At 45.6% G+C, this 15,154-nt stretch overlaps 1 long non-coding RNA gene across 1 annotated transcript; it reads left to right on the top strand.

Annotated features, from left to right (window-relative positions):
* Nucleotides 1–291: 291 nt before the first annotated feature.
* On the top strand, nucleotides 292–14,502 carry LOC121821922 (uncharacterized). The gene is made up of 4 exons (XR_013044128.1): nucleotides 292–955; nucleotides 1,705–1,821; nucleotides 2,280–2,402; nucleotides 14,372–14,502. It is a non-coding gene; the product is annotated as an uncharacterized LOC121821922 (long non-coding RNA).
* Nucleotides 14,503–15,154: the final 652 nt, after the last annotated feature.

The following is a 15,154-nucleotide window of genomic DNA, read 5'->3' as shown; positions in this document are numbered from 1 at the left end:
GAATGAATTAAAATATCTTTCAGATTCTTTTAGAGAGCAATGATACATTAAAAAACAAAACAAACAAACAAACAAACAAACAAACCAGTCCTCGAGGACCATGCTTCAATTAGTGTTAATTCAACTCCAACTTGAAAGGGAAAAATTGCCCCTTGAATCACGAGCCCCAGTTTCTGTAGAAGCAGAAGTTTTCGTTTCTGAAGGCTCTTGCATAAGAATTGTTTGGCGTTAGGTGACGGCTAACAGGTTCATAGCCCGAAGAACATTGTGTCTTTGGGTTATCATAACACTGATCACCCGTCCAGCCCTTTAGCAGGGATTTCCTGGAAAATCCCCGGCTCCTAATAAGCTGTGGAGACATGTGAATGGGAAGCCTACATTTGGAAAGTTGTCTTGATGAAAAGAAAGCGCAGCGATGACGGAACCCAGGCATGTCCGTGAGTTGGCAGAACTGAGATAATGTTGGTTGTGTTGACAGTTGACAATCAGAGCCAAGGACACCATGCCTTTGAGACATTTGCTCTGAAGCTGGGAATAGCTTTTGCCTGGTGCACTCAGGGGTACTGGCAGAAGTGATAGTCTGCCCTGGATCAATAAAAAAAGACACAGCCCTTACAGGATTCAAAACTTCGGCTGGCTCCACTCTTGGCCAAGCTCTCGCCACCAAGATCTGCTCAGGGTTATTGGAGCCAGTCTGCACAGGTCTGGGGTAGCGATGAATCAGTACTTGTAAGGTTCCATAAGCAGCAAGGAACCAGAAATACTGGTTTTCGCCGAGTCTTGGAGATTGAAGGACTTGTGTGACCGACTGTAACAGCAACTTCAAGTCCTCTCTGGGAAGAGGCGGGGCTTATAAACACACAGAAGGCAAACATACCTGACTCAAACGGAAGTTCGCGGCACTGGTTTGATAGGGTAGTCGTGCTTAATTCAAGAGCATTGAAAATGAATTGAGGTGGGTGTTATGTATTTTAATAAAACAAAATAAAACCCTGCCCGTTAATAGTGATTAGTGTATTAGACACTTAGAACATGCGCTTTTAAAGTCTGTTTTAAAATAACCCAGTATTGGTTGTGAAATTATTCTACCAATTCCTCACCTTCAAAGCCAGAATTCTCGTTTTTAATTAAAACTTCTTATTCTTTGATAGTTTCATGCCACGGAAGAAAATTACTCCCTCTCCTCCAGCAATAACGAGCTATCAACATTCCCTCAGAGAGAGGTGGTGCCTCATGAGCCCTTCTTCTACTCAGGAGAGAGTGTAGATGGGCCTTATCTTGTGCTGATCTTGTGCAAGTAACCCCAGCCGCTGGGTGTCCATGAATGCAACGGCCAGGTCACGTCTAGAAGACAGCGTCTCACAGCATCCATCCCCAACCTCTACCTCCTACAATCTTTCCACTTCCTCCCTGAGCCTTGAAAATGGTGATATAGATGTTCCATTTAGTGCTGAGTACTCGGTCACTTGTTCACAGTGCCTTGAACAGTTGGGAGTCTCTGTATTAATCATCACCCACTGCAAAGGGACGCTTCTTGACCAAGGCTGAGAAAAGCACTAATCTATGAATAGAAACATAAATATTTAGGAGACAGTTTGAAAAGATGCCCATGTATTAAGACAACAGTGGTGGGTCCCCTCCCTTCAACCCCGAGAGCCCGTGGCCTTCCCAACCATGGGCTTTTGACCAGGTTTATAATTCTAGGGATTCCGTCCTGTGAAGCCTAAATCCGAAGAGAGTGGTTGATTTACCCCACAAAAGTCATGCTACTATTGCCCTAAGGGCACATCTCGTATGGTAGCTTGGAGGGTTCACAGCGGGGTGAGTAAGACTGTGATGACTCTTCTTCCCTAGACTTCATAGCATCCTCCTGAACAATGAAAACTAGCCAGCGGGGGAAGGTCTCTTTAAGAAAATCTGAGTTTCTATAAATTTATCTTTCCCATTAAAAAAAAAAAGACATAATGAATTACATACATTTTTTCCCCACATTTCAAGCAATTCTTATTTTAAAAAGAGTACACAAAGATGTCGGTATTTGTTTTCTTCATGCTTTGGTGAGTGATAAGCAAACTGATAGCTCTGGTGCCTGGTGTGGGTGCTGTCCACTTCCTGGACCGATAGGGCAGCGGCTGTCATTTCATGCATAGCACACAGATTCCTGGGATTAGGGCTATGAAAGCTGATCTGTGGGAGCAGAGCTTTCTGGAAGCATGTGCGGCAGGCACATTAGCCAGTCTGACGGGAGAGCTGACGTCTACCCTCTGCCTTCCACTCAGGGCAAAGAGAAGCAGATGCTGTCGGAGGGCCGTCTCATGCTCCATTGTAAGCACGAAAGGCAGAGCCAGTGGTGCCCATGATCATCAGTTGCCAGGATCCCGGACAGCCACAAATTAACCCCTGTAAGGCATTTGAATACTTAACCGTATTTTAAACGGAAATAAGCCCTTAGAGGTTGCGGTTGCACCCCGACGCCCACCCCTCCCTGTAGTAGGCTAGGAATGGGGAGAATTGAAGTGAGCACTTTTTTTTCTCTTTGCGTACTGTTTCCATTTCTAGAACAGCTTCCATATAAATAAGTACTGCTATTCCCAGTACACTTAACACTGATATTTCAGTTGGCCTAGTCATTTCGGAGTTTAAAGCAGTTAATATTCTGTTAAGCCTCAGTCAAAGATGCCTGGTACTTGAGAACTAGAAATGGAGGATGTGGGGAACAGCTAAGATCCTTACAGCTCATCCAAACACGTATGTCTTTTCTCTCCTACTTAACGGCTCCAGTTTCACCCAGCTGTCAACTAATGGGCATGTCATCCAGATAGCTTACCATGACTCACTGAATTTCAGATGTGGGTCTGTGAAGACTCAGTTTTCTTTACTTTATAAAAAAAAATGTGTCTGTGTGAATGCAATCCATGTGTGTGCCGATGCCCACAGAGGCCAGAAGAGGATGTTGGATCCCCTAGAACTGGAGTTACAGATGATTATGAGCCGCCACGTGGATGCTGGAAATTGAACCCAGGTCCTCTGCAAGAGCAGCCAGTGCTCTTAACCTCTGAGCCATCTCTCCACCCCTGTTTTTTTGAAACTTAACATGTGTTATTGGTTGTCTGAAACATTTCGGTAATATGTGAGAATCCTTATTTTTAATTAGGAGTCTGTAACGATACGGCAGTGAAAGCTAGTGATGAAACAGCCACTCACTAAGGTCTTTCTCTGCTCTTGCCAATGCCAGTCCTGAGGAACACACGCAAATTACGCAATTCTTCTGTGTGGTGCCAGAGAAGAGGGGAGGATTTCCAAGTTGGGCCAAGCTGGGCTGTTTGGGTTAAGTGGTGAAGACAGGAATGCTCTTTTTAGAAAAACAGGCACTGATAGGATGCTTGATATGTTTTCCAACCTATGCATTTCCCATTGGAGGAGCACTGGATCCCTTGGCTGGGCGGGGCTCCTCTCTGAGTCTCAGAAGCTGAAATAACAAGCAATGTCTGGCAGAGTGATTTTCCACATTCGCCCTGTTTAAAGGAAGAAGCTTGTTCTGCTGTAAACAGTGATGGGAACTGTTTGCTTTGGATGGGCTTGGTCCTTATGAGCCAAAGAGTGCCTTCTTAGTCTGGGTTCTTGCCAGTGTTAGAAACTGGATGCCGAAGGCACCCTGGTCCTGTTAGGGCAATCTCTAACTATAATATGTTTGATCCAAAGAAAGTGTGCTGGAGCAGCAGGCACAGTGGTCTCGGCTTGAAGCTAATTGTAGTTGGAACCAACCGCCAGCATGGAGCAGAGTTCACGGTCACCTTGGTTAGACGATGACTTGGATTCTATTTTCATACATCTCTGATTAGAGAAAGCTTTATTAGGAGACTCTGGTGTGCTTTGGTGGAATCCCTTTGAGTGTTTTTAGATTCCTTCATGTCTATTACAAGGAGATGACAAGCATTCTGGGTGATTTGACCCAGTCTGGAGCGCGCAGCCAGTGCATGGGTTTTTGAATGAGTGTCTGGAATGAACTGGGATGGCTTTGGAAGTCAGTTCTGCATTTTAGTCATTTGAGTGATTGCTCCACTCAAGAGCTGATGACCCAGTTAATGTTGTAGTTCCAAGCACAGGCTCTGGAGACAGACTGGCTTGACTTTGAACCCAGCCTCTACTAATTATTTGGCAAGTGACCTTGGACAAATTGCCCAAGTTCATTATGTCCTCTGCTTCTATCAAACAGAGGCTGTTGTGATGTTTCAGTGAGAGAATGTGTACAAGGCACTTGGAATCAGATCCACTGCCAAGTATGTGCTCAACATATATTAGCCATTTTTTCCCTCCTCTTGAAATTACAAGTGATGCCACCTAACTACTATCCTTCTGGTTAGAGAGGGACTTATAAGACAGTGGGAAACTTGTGGATGTGTCAAATGTCCATCTTAACTCCCAGGTTTATCCGTATCTGTGCACAGTAGCAACAGAGGGACCATTAAGTGCTCAAACGTCCATGAAAGCTTTTCTCAGAAGAGATCTTTCTGGCTGCATGCTATTAGCGGGATCAATTCTATGCTTACTACCGCTCTGTCCTTTGGCTGTTTTGAATACAAGCTGTGCTTATTATAGCTGACTCTTATCCAGAGATGGTTGTATGCCAATCATATAGGATGGTTGGCAATGATCTAGGGAACAGTCATTTTCCGTGTGCAAATCATGATTGACTAAGTCTATGTATTCTCTCAGGTGAGAGGCAGGACATAAAAGAGCATGGGGCAAGTGGGAGGTGGGGGAAGGGGGCATTAATAAGTAGCAGACCATTCACTGCACAGATATTTCCTGTGTCTCAGTCTCCTATGACCTCAGTTACTTTTTAAAGTTACTCACTCACAGCTCTGGGTATGAGCCATACCCTAGCTTCTACCAGGCTGTCTTAGTCAGTGTTCTATTGATGTGAAGAGACACCATGACCATGACAACTCTTTTTTTTTTCCCCATTTGGTTTTTTGAGACAGGGTTTCTCTGTTGTAGTTTTGGTGCCTGTCCTGGATCTTGCTCTGTAGACCAGGCTGGCCTCGAACTCACAGAGATCTGCCTGGCTCTGCCTCCCAAGTGCTGGGATTAAAGGTGTGTGCCACTGCCGCCCAGCTCATGACACAACTCTTATAAAAGAAAGCATTTACTTGGGACTTGCTTACAATTTCAGAGGTTTAGTTCATTATCCTCATGGCGGGAAGCATGCCGGCACATAGGTAAACATGGTGCTGGAGGAGTTGAGAGTTCTGCAATTGGATCTGTAGGCAGCAGGAAGAGCAAGAGCCCCTGGGCTTAGCTTTGACTTCTAAAACCTCAAAGCCCAACCCTAGTGACACACCTCCTCCAAGGCCACGCCTACCCTAACAAGGCCACACCCACTCCAACAAGGCCACTCCCTGAGCATTTAAATATATGAGCCTATGGGAGCCGTTCTTACTCAGACCACCACACGGATGCGGCTTGCCTTGGGTATCGAATGCCTTCTGCTGTACTGCCAAGCAGATTATGCTAACCAAGTCCAGTACTCCTTTTGCTTCTTCTGTCACGGACCCTGTAGCTCCGACTGTTTGTGCATTCATTATGGCAGGCACCCACTCATTGATTTGTTAGGCATTTATGATATTAAGGTTCCCTACATGCTAGGCATTGCACTAGGCACTGGGGATTTGGAGATGACTCAAGTCCTTGATAGCCACAATGGTATCTTAGACTCTAGAGGGAACAGAAATACAGATGGAACAGGACAAAGGCCACAACATGGTGTGGGGTCGTGTTGACAAATCAGGACTTAGAGTCTGAATGTTTGGGTTCATGCTCATCACTTGAGGGCTGTGTGATCTTGGGCCAGTTCTTTAACGGCTCCGTGCCTAGTGTGCTTATTTATAAAATGGTGACTGTCATTGTGCCAACCTCATAGGGTCATTGTAGGCACTGATATTTAAGGATATGCAAAATGCCTGAAACATAGTTAGTACTATGCATTATGTATTGGTTAAATTAATGAATAAGTGAGTGATAAAAGAAATATAGCACAGGTATTATGGGAACACATAGTCCAATCAACAAGATTAAACTTTCACATCCATTTAGCATTGTTCCAGATTTGGGGACATCTTTCAATTTAGGAAGATATAAGAGAAGTGAGTCGAGCCAGAGTTTGACTGTCCGCGCCATTGCAGTGTTAGTGCAGGCCAGCCGGTCCTAAATCCGCTCTGCATTCCCAGGAACGAGCCCCCGCGCGTCTGTTCCCCAAACTTCCACCTGTGTCTCTATAGCAACACCTGGACCTCTGTCCCATTTTCCCAGTCTCTGCCTTCGTTTCTGGTCAAGTCTTCCGTTCTTCAGGAGTCTTGCCTTGATATTGCCAAGCTGCCCTTGCGTTCTGTTGTTCACCGCTTCCAGGCTCCAGCCTGCCGGTCATCAGATCTGCTTGCTGTCTGGATTTCTATACAGTACTGGCTCTAGGCTTCCGCGCGGCTAAATCCTCTGACCCGTTCTGCCCCACCCTCCTGCTATTTTTACTCTTCTGACACTATGCCCTACCCACTCACTGCTCTCGTCTTTTCCGTTTGCCCGCCCGCTCAGGGGACAGTGTTTAGTGTCTGGTCTTATCTAGATGACTCGTCCTACCCCCTTTTACTCTTCCCTCCTGATGGGTGGAGGAAGCAAGCGAGAAGGGCTGAGTCAGACGCTCCTGCTCTGCTAACCAGTTGAGGAATTTCCGGGTGTGTGTGTGTGTGTGTGTGTGTGTGTGTGTGTGTGTGTGTGTGTGTATCAGGAGGTCGCTGTAAGAAATAACTGTGCTTAGGAGGGAGTTACTAAATAAAGTTTGCTACTCGATGTGAGGGGTGGAGGGGAGTGTCTTTACTTGATGCTCAGGTTAAGAAAATTTTCTTAGTAATTCTAGTTGTCCCACACCTGGGTATATACCTGAAGGACACTACGTCAACCTATTCCAGAGTTTGATACTTGCACACATCTGTTTATTGCTGCGCTATTCACAATGGCCAGGAAGCCAGCCAAGATGTCTCTCGACAGACAGATAATGAACATGTGGTATACACACAATGAAATTTTGTTTAGTCCTATAGAAAAGTGAAATAATATTACTTTTAGGAATATGTGTAGAACTGACAATCATTATGTTAAGTGGATAAATCAGACTCAGATGACAAATACTGCCTGTTTTCTCTTCTATGCAGAGCCTAGGCTTGAAATTATATATTGATATATGTGTGTGCATGTGCAGTGTGTGAATGCGTGTGTGTGTGTGTGTGTGTGTGTGTGTATACATGTGATGAAACTGGGAAGGGAATCATGAGGTCTGGAGGGAGGCAGGAAGTGGAGAGGGTAATGGGTACATGTTAAGAAGAAAGACAATTTAGAGTGGTGGTTTTCAACCTGGGGGTCGCGACCCCTTTGCCAGTCACATACTAGATGTTTACATTACTATTCCTAACGGTAGCAAAATGACAGTTACGAAGCGGCAATGCAATCATTTTATGGTTGGGGGTCACCACAATATCAACATGAGGAGCTGTATTAAAGGGTCGCAGCGTTAGGAAGGTTGAGAGCCACTAAGAAGAGGAAGGGAACCATGACACATTAGAACAAAGCCTAATGACACCTATGTATGAAAACGCTGTGACAGAACCCAGCACTTTGTATGCTAACCTGAAAACTAAATAAAAAGGTAATATCATCTCCTAGTTTATCTTTTTGTATAACTGGCCTTCCCCACGCCAGTCACGCGTGCTGCTGACTCAGTCTAGTGGAGTCATCCTGCTGTGGGTCCGTGTTTTTGACTCCAGCTTTTCTGCATGGCTTGCATGCAGGCTGAGTGTCTTAGGAACCTGTGGTTTATGTCTTTATTTCTTCTGTTCCTGTGTTTGCTCCTCAGAATTTTCTAAAACTGGAATACAGTTTAAATATCATTCCAAATCATGTCTCTCTCCTTGGACTCGCTTCCATTGACCCTGGCTACCCACTTTCTTCCTGAATGAGAAATGCCCATCACCTCCACTAATGGTAATAACTTCAGAGCGTCATCACTGACGAGGGTGTCATGAACAGAGTCAACAGTGGAGTTGGAAAAAGTAAAATGCCCGGCTTGTAGTGACACAACCTAATTTTCATTAGGCCCCATGTAGTTGTGGAATTTCCATTAGGCACATGCTGATTTCTTCTGGCCCTATGCTCAGAAGACAATCTTATTTCCCCCTCCGTTCTATTTGGTACTTAGACGTAATTGAAAGCTTAATTATCAGTGCTGCAAGTCATTTGCAGAGTGTTTCCCATTTATGAATTGTTTTCTCATCCATGCTTTATGGTATGCATCTATTTTCTTGATTGAAATAATTTCCCCCTTTAAATAGCATCTGACATTTGCAAGGGCTTTAATGCACATTTGCACATGTCATCGCTCACAGCGGCTTCGTGAGAGGAGCAGAACTGTTATTATCATCATTACGTTACCGATTAGGAGGGAATGGTACCAGGGAAGGATGTGGGAGAACCGTGTACAAACAGTGTTGGAAGGATGCTGCCGGCCCAGCAAATGCAGCCCAGACAGGGCTGACTGTGTACCAACTGGGGGCATCTATCTCCATCCATTCCTTAACCCCTCCAGACATGCCATTCTTCATCTGAAAGAGGAGGGACTTCCTTCTAGATTTAGACTCCCTTCTGAAACATGTATGATGTTTCTTTGGTCCACCTCCCCACCCCCAGGCCCCCCAACACACCCCAAGTGCTCTTTTGGAGCAAGAATGGAGGCCAGTGGAGGCCAAACAATCCTAAAGTAAGGCCGAAGTCAGTGCTGGTCCTGGACGGAGAGGCCCAGGGAACTAACTGGACTTGTCCTTAAAAAGAACACGGTTAGTCGTTCTAGATGCAGTGAGGCGGCAAGTCCCCATTGAGCCAGCTTTTGGCCCAGTTCCGTGAAGTTCTGGAGGGACTGTAAGTTGGGAGGAAGTTGGAAAGCATCTCCTTTTAGGGGCGAGACGAACTGGACATCAATGGCAGCTTTCTTGTCTGTTAGTTAATGGAAATGTGGTAAGCATTAGGATTTGGACCAAAAAAAGAAGAGAAAAACATCCCATAACCACTTCTACACACTGAAATTGTGAAATGCCCTTTAAAAAACCCAATGAATTATTTTTATTAATTATTAATCAATCAATTATTAATTACTTATTAATATTTGTATAAATCTTGCGGTAACATTTTAGGAAGGAGAAACCCTTTCCTTCCTCCTCCTGTGTTGGCTATGATGTAACCAGTAACAAGAAAGTGGGGAAAAACGAGATCATAAGAGTATATGTTTGGAAACACGAACTCTGGAAAGATTTGGATTTCAGGCTTACACAGTGCTTGTATGTGTGTGTCCACACATGTGTAGGTCAGTTGTTTCTGATGATTTTCTAGAGGCAATTACTGGTGTCTGCTAAATCACAATGTTTTCTCTTCCTTTCCTCCTCCTCCTTCTCGCCCCCCTCCCCATCACCTCCTTTATCGTGGTGTTGGGGATCAAACCCAGGACCTTGCCTATACTTTGCTCATATTATCGACCACTAAACCTACATCTCCAGCCCTTTTTCTCTTTTATTGATCACGAGTAATCACGGATAGAAGTATGACAGCATCATTGGGATTCTTCTGGGTTTGAACCCAGAGTCTTGTGCATGCAAGGTAAGTACTCAGCCTCTGGGCTCTAGCCCCAGCTCAGAGTACAATTGATAACTAAAATGAAATAAGCTTAATGCAAATAAGGAGTCATCTGTGTACACTGGTGGGCCCTCACTAAAGTTGTGAGTGAACAAAACATGTCCTCCAGTAACTATGACAATGATTATAATTGCCAGTGGTGGAAATAATTGCTGCAAGATGAACAAAACTAAAAATGACCTCTCTGTGTGAGATTAAGCTACCAGGTCTCTGTGCAGTACATTCAATATTGTGTTTGGATTTCTTTTTACCTTTACTATAGCATTTTATTAATTATTTGAGAACTTTATGCAATGCATTTTGATCATATTCACCTCCACTCTTTCCCTTAACTCCTCCTACACTGAACCCCCATCTCCCTCCCCAATTTCTGTCCTCTCTCTCATTTTAAAGTAACTGATAGAAGGTATTTTGTGCTGCTCATATACTCTGGGGTTTAGGGCCAACCACTAGAGTGTGGTTGACCTACCCGATGTTATTTAGTGAATACGCTTCCTGTATTTCTGAGATCACAAAGCCCTGTAGTGTCCTTGGCTTTCGACTAGACAGTGGTAGTCTCTGAAGCCGTGTGGAAGGGGATTTATACCTCCGCTAGAGGTTTTGAAAGATGACTATTCCATACTGAGGGTGGTGAGGACACCATGAGCATCTTGGTTACTTAGTAAGAGCCTGGAAATAGAACCAAGTGAAAAGTTGCCAGATGGGGGTTTCCTTTGTACTCAGACAGAGGCTCTCAAAGAGCCAGAAGGGGACAAGCAACCTACATTTGATTGAGAAGAGTTAAACCAACTCCAGGGCTTGCTAAGAGGTGCCCAGAACGTTTTTACAACCTGTGGTGCCTTAACAATTCCCAACAAAAGGGCCCTTGGAATTCTTTTAAATAATAAGTTTATTGAGACATAATTCATATTCCACTAATTTCATGGTGTGTGTGTGTGTGTGCGTGCATGTGTGCGTGCATGTGTGCGTGCATGTGTGCGTGTGTGTGTGTGTGTGTGTGTGTGTGCGCGTGCGTTCACGCACACCTATGTGTGGAGGGCCAAAGGACAACCTCAGGTCATTCCCTGGGTCTCTAATCACCATTTTTTGGAGACAGGGTCTCTCTGTTCTCAAACTCTTCAAATAGGCTATGTAGACTGTGTGGCAAGTGAGTCTCAGTCCCTCTTAGCCTCTCTAGCACCGGCATTTCTAGTGTGTGCCTCTGTGTCCAACTTTTTATGTAGGATCTGGGGAGCAAACGCAGGTCTCCGTGCTTATAAGGCAGGCACTTTACTATTAACAGAGTAATCTGCTTAGCCCCCATGTCCACTTTCAAAGCAGTCGATGGTTTTGAGTGCATTCATGAGGCTGTGCCACTATCTAATCTTAGAACATACTTACTATCACCACAAGAAATAGCCGTTCCCTCTCTCTCCTCCTGGTCCCTAGCAAGCACCAGTCTGCTTTCTTTTTTCCTTTCTTTCTTTCTTTCTTTCTTTCTTTCTTTCTTTCTTTCTTTCTTTCTTTCTTTCTTTCTTTCTTTCTTTCTTTCTTTTTTTTTTTGGTTTTTCGAGACAGGGTTTCTCTGTGTAGCTTTTCACCTGTTCTGGAACTCACTTGGTAGCCCAGGCTGGCCTCGAACTCACAGAGATCCGCCTGGCTCTGCCTCCCGAGCACTGGGATTAAAGGCGTGCATCACCACCGCCCGGCACCAGTCTGCTTTCTGTCTCTATGGGTTTGTCTGTCCTGGATATTTTACTTGAGTGGAATCATACCTTATGTGGCTTCTGTGTCTGGTGTCTTACAGTTAGAATGACGTTTTCAAGGTTCACCAGTGTAGCACCTATTAGTACTTCACTGTTTTACAGCTGGAGTTATTCATTGTATGACTGTACCATGTTTTGTTAACCCATTCACCTGCTGTTGGGAATGTGGCTTGTTTTGACTTTGGGGCTTGCTATCATTTAGAGAAACATCTCCCAAAAGTCCATGTACTTTTTAAAATTTTTTATTTTATGTGTTATTATTGTGTATATATGTGCCTGCCATGGCTCACCGTGGAGGTCAGAAGACAACCTTCAGGAGTTGGTTCTGTCTTCCTACCTTTCTTGTGCTGCGCTGTGCACTCCGGAGTAGCTGGGCGGTGAACTTCCAAGCGATTTTCCTATCCATGCCTCCCATATTGCTCAAGGAGTGCTGGGATTATAGATAGGAACTATGCATCTGGCTTTTTCACATGGGTCAATTCCAGGGATTGCACTCAGGTCATCAGGCTTGCCCACACATGTTTTTTTACCTGCTGGACCATCTTGCTGACCCAAAGGTTTTAAAGGCTTAGTTCTGAGGGGGCACTGTTGGGAGGTGCAGCCTAGTTGGAGGCCCTTAGGTCTTGGGGAAATGTTCTTGTAGGGGCCTGTGAAACGCTAGCCTCTTCCTCTTCCTCTCTGCTGCCTCCTGGTTCATGGTGTAGAGACTTTGCTTCATTGCTCTCACTCCTGGACTGCCTTCCAAGTTCCCAAGCATTGGGGTCACTTGATCATGGACTGGAATCTCAGAACACATGAGCTAAGAAAATTGTTCCTTGTCCAAGTCAGTTATCTCGGGCATTTTGTTATAGTATAAGGAGGCTGATTAACACAGGACTGTTATGAAGACTGTGGCTGTGAATATCCGTGCACACATTTTCCTGCGATCTTGTGTGAATTTGACCTTTGTTCTTTGAGGTTTGTGAGCAGAGTACAGAGTCTTCTCTTTGCTTTGGCATGAGACCGTCTGGAGCCACCCCTCAGTGTGGTATTTCCAGGAAGGCTTAGTGGAAGAGAGAAGACCCACCCTAAATGTGGGCCACATCGTCCCTTGGGCTTGGATCCTGGGTTGAATAACAAGGAGCGAATACCAGCATTAACCTCTGCATTAGTTACTTTTCTGTGGCTGTGACAAATGCCACGCTGAAGCGTAACTAAGGAAGAGTTTGTTTTGACTTGCTGTTCCAGGGGGGTCGGAGTCCATTTCGGCAGCAAATGGTAGACAAGGCAGTAAGAACCACAAGCTGAGAGATCACATCAGGAAGCAGAGGGCAAACTAGAAGGGTGGCGACACTATAAACTATCCACTCCCAAAGCCTGCTACCAGTGAAGTACTTCCCCCTCTCTCTTTTCCTTCCTTCCTTCCTTCCTTCCTTCCTTCCTTCCTTCCTTCCTTCCTTCCTTCCTTCCTCCCTCCTTCCCTCCCTCTCTTTTTCCTTCCTCCCTCCCTCCCTTCCTTCCTTCCTTCCTTCCTTCCTTCCTTCCTTCCTTCCTTCCTTCCTCCCTTCCTTTCTCCCTCCCTCCCTCCCTCCTCCCTTCCTTCCTTCCTCCCTCCCTCCCTCCCTCCCTCCCTTCCTTCCTTCCCTCCTTCCTTCCTTCCTTCCTTCCTTCCTTCCTTCCTTCCCTCCTTCCTCCCTCCCTCCCTCCCTCCTTCCCTCCCTCCCTCCCTCCCTCCCTCCCTCCCTCCCTCCCTCCCCCCTTCCTCTCTCTCTCTCTCTGATTTTTTTGAGACAGGGTTTCTCTGTGTAGCCTTGGCTGCCCTGGAACTCACTCTGTAGCCCAGGCTGGCCTTGAACTCACAGAGACCCACCTGCCTCTGCCTCCCGAGTGCTGGGATTAAAGGTGTGTCACCACCACTGGTCTGATATACTAGTAGTACCTCCTAGAGCTTCCCAAACAGCACCACCATCTGAGAAGTACGTATTCAAATGTCTGAGCCTATGGGGGACATTTCTCTCTCGGCTGTGGGTGCAGTGTGACCGGCTGCCTCATGTTTCTGCCACCTTGCTGTCCCCAGCATGATGAAATGTATCCTCAGACTGCGAGCCAAAGGAAACTCTTCCTTCCTTAATTGACTTTCATTCTGTATTTTATCACAGCAATAAAATAAGTACAGGTGGACATGGTGACCAGTAAAAGGATACTGCACACGAATGTTCTCTGTATGAGGAATTTATTATCTAAACAGAGGATCAGAGGTCAACAGGAGACTGACATCTATCTGAAAGATAACTGCTGTTGATTGTTTGAAGGGTTGAGTGTGTTTCCTATAATAATTTTGAAAGTGTGTTTCTTCTGCTTGTATGTCTGTGCACCATACCCATGCCTAGTGCCCTTGGAGGCCAGAAGACAGTGTTAGATCCCCTAGGACTGGAGTTACAGATAGTTATCAGCTGCCTTGTGGATGCTGGGAATTGAACCCAGGTCCTTTGGAAAAGCAGCCAGGGCTCTTGACTGATGGATGAGTCCTCTCCAGCTCTGGTTTTGAGTTTTTTCTAAAGGAAAGCCATAGATTCCCTCCAAATAGGGTCATCTGACATACGAATACCTTTCCCCACAGAGGATACCAGTGGCTAATAGAAAATAGAACCAGCTAAATAATGAAGACCTTTTTGCTTCTTCTCTTAAAATTTGAGATACAGTCTCACCATCTAGACCAGGCTAGCCTTGAACTTGTAGCAATACTACTGCCTCAGTATCCCAAGTGCTGGGATTCTGGGCACACACCACCAGGCTCACCCTCTGCTTCTTGGGTTCTTCTTTCTCCTCTTCCTCTCAGCCAAGGAGCCACAGTGAGCAGCAGATGGAGTCGGGTGCGGCTGGAACAAAAACTGTGTTCTCCTTCCTCATTGCAGGTTACTAAGACCCAGGAGTGCTGACCTAGATTGTAGGTGGGAGAGGCATGAAGGAGCGAAGGTTGGATACTAAAGAAGATTAAAGCCTAAACATCGCCTGCAGACAGCACCTGTGATCAAACGGGAAGCGTGCCGGGAGTGGGGGGATGGGGGGGGTGGGGGGGTGGGGGGTGGGGGGGAAGGTTTTCAGTTTGATCAAACTATTGTTTGGGGCTGAAAAAATGAGATTGGAAAGAAAAAGTTTTAAGCAAAGCGGGTGGAAAATAAAATATGAAATAAAATAAAGCTATTTTGTTACTACAGTCTTCATGCCCAGGAATGGAACTGCTGAAGTCAACTGCTGGGGATTTTAAATTTTATTTATTTATTTACTTTGTGTGTGTGTGTGTGTGTGTGTGTGTGTGTGTGTGTGTGTGTGTGTGTGCATGTCCTACAGTAAGGGAGTGGAGCTTAGAGGACAATTTGAGGAGGTCATGTGGGTCCCAGGGATTGAACTCAGGCTACCAGTCTTGGTGACAGGGACCTTCACTTTGTGTGGTGGCTGGTCCTGAGTGTCAACCTGACGACATCTGGAATCCACTAAAACGCAAGCTGCTGGGCACAGCTGTGAGGGCTGTTCATCAGCAGATTGTTGGAAGCAGGATGACCCCGGCTAAATCTGGGCCGTCAAAGGACAAGGGGGAAGGAAATGTTGCTTTCTGCCTGCTGTGCCCTCCCTCTGGCCGGCAAGGGGTCTACCCTGTTGCTGTGGTTGATAGGGAAGCCAACTTCTTCAGGGGTCCA

This window comes from Peromyscus maniculatus, chromosome 13 (assembly GCF_049852395.1).
Source record: "Peromyscus maniculatus bairdii isolate BWxNUB_F1_BW_parent chromosome 13, HU_Pman_BW_mat_3.1, whole genome shotgun sequence".
NCBI classification, from domain to species: domain Eukaryota; kingdom Metazoa; phylum Chordata; class Mammalia; order Rodentia; family Cricetidae; genus Peromyscus; species Peromyscus maniculatus.
This window is presented reverse-complemented; position numbering and strand designations above follow the sequence as displayed.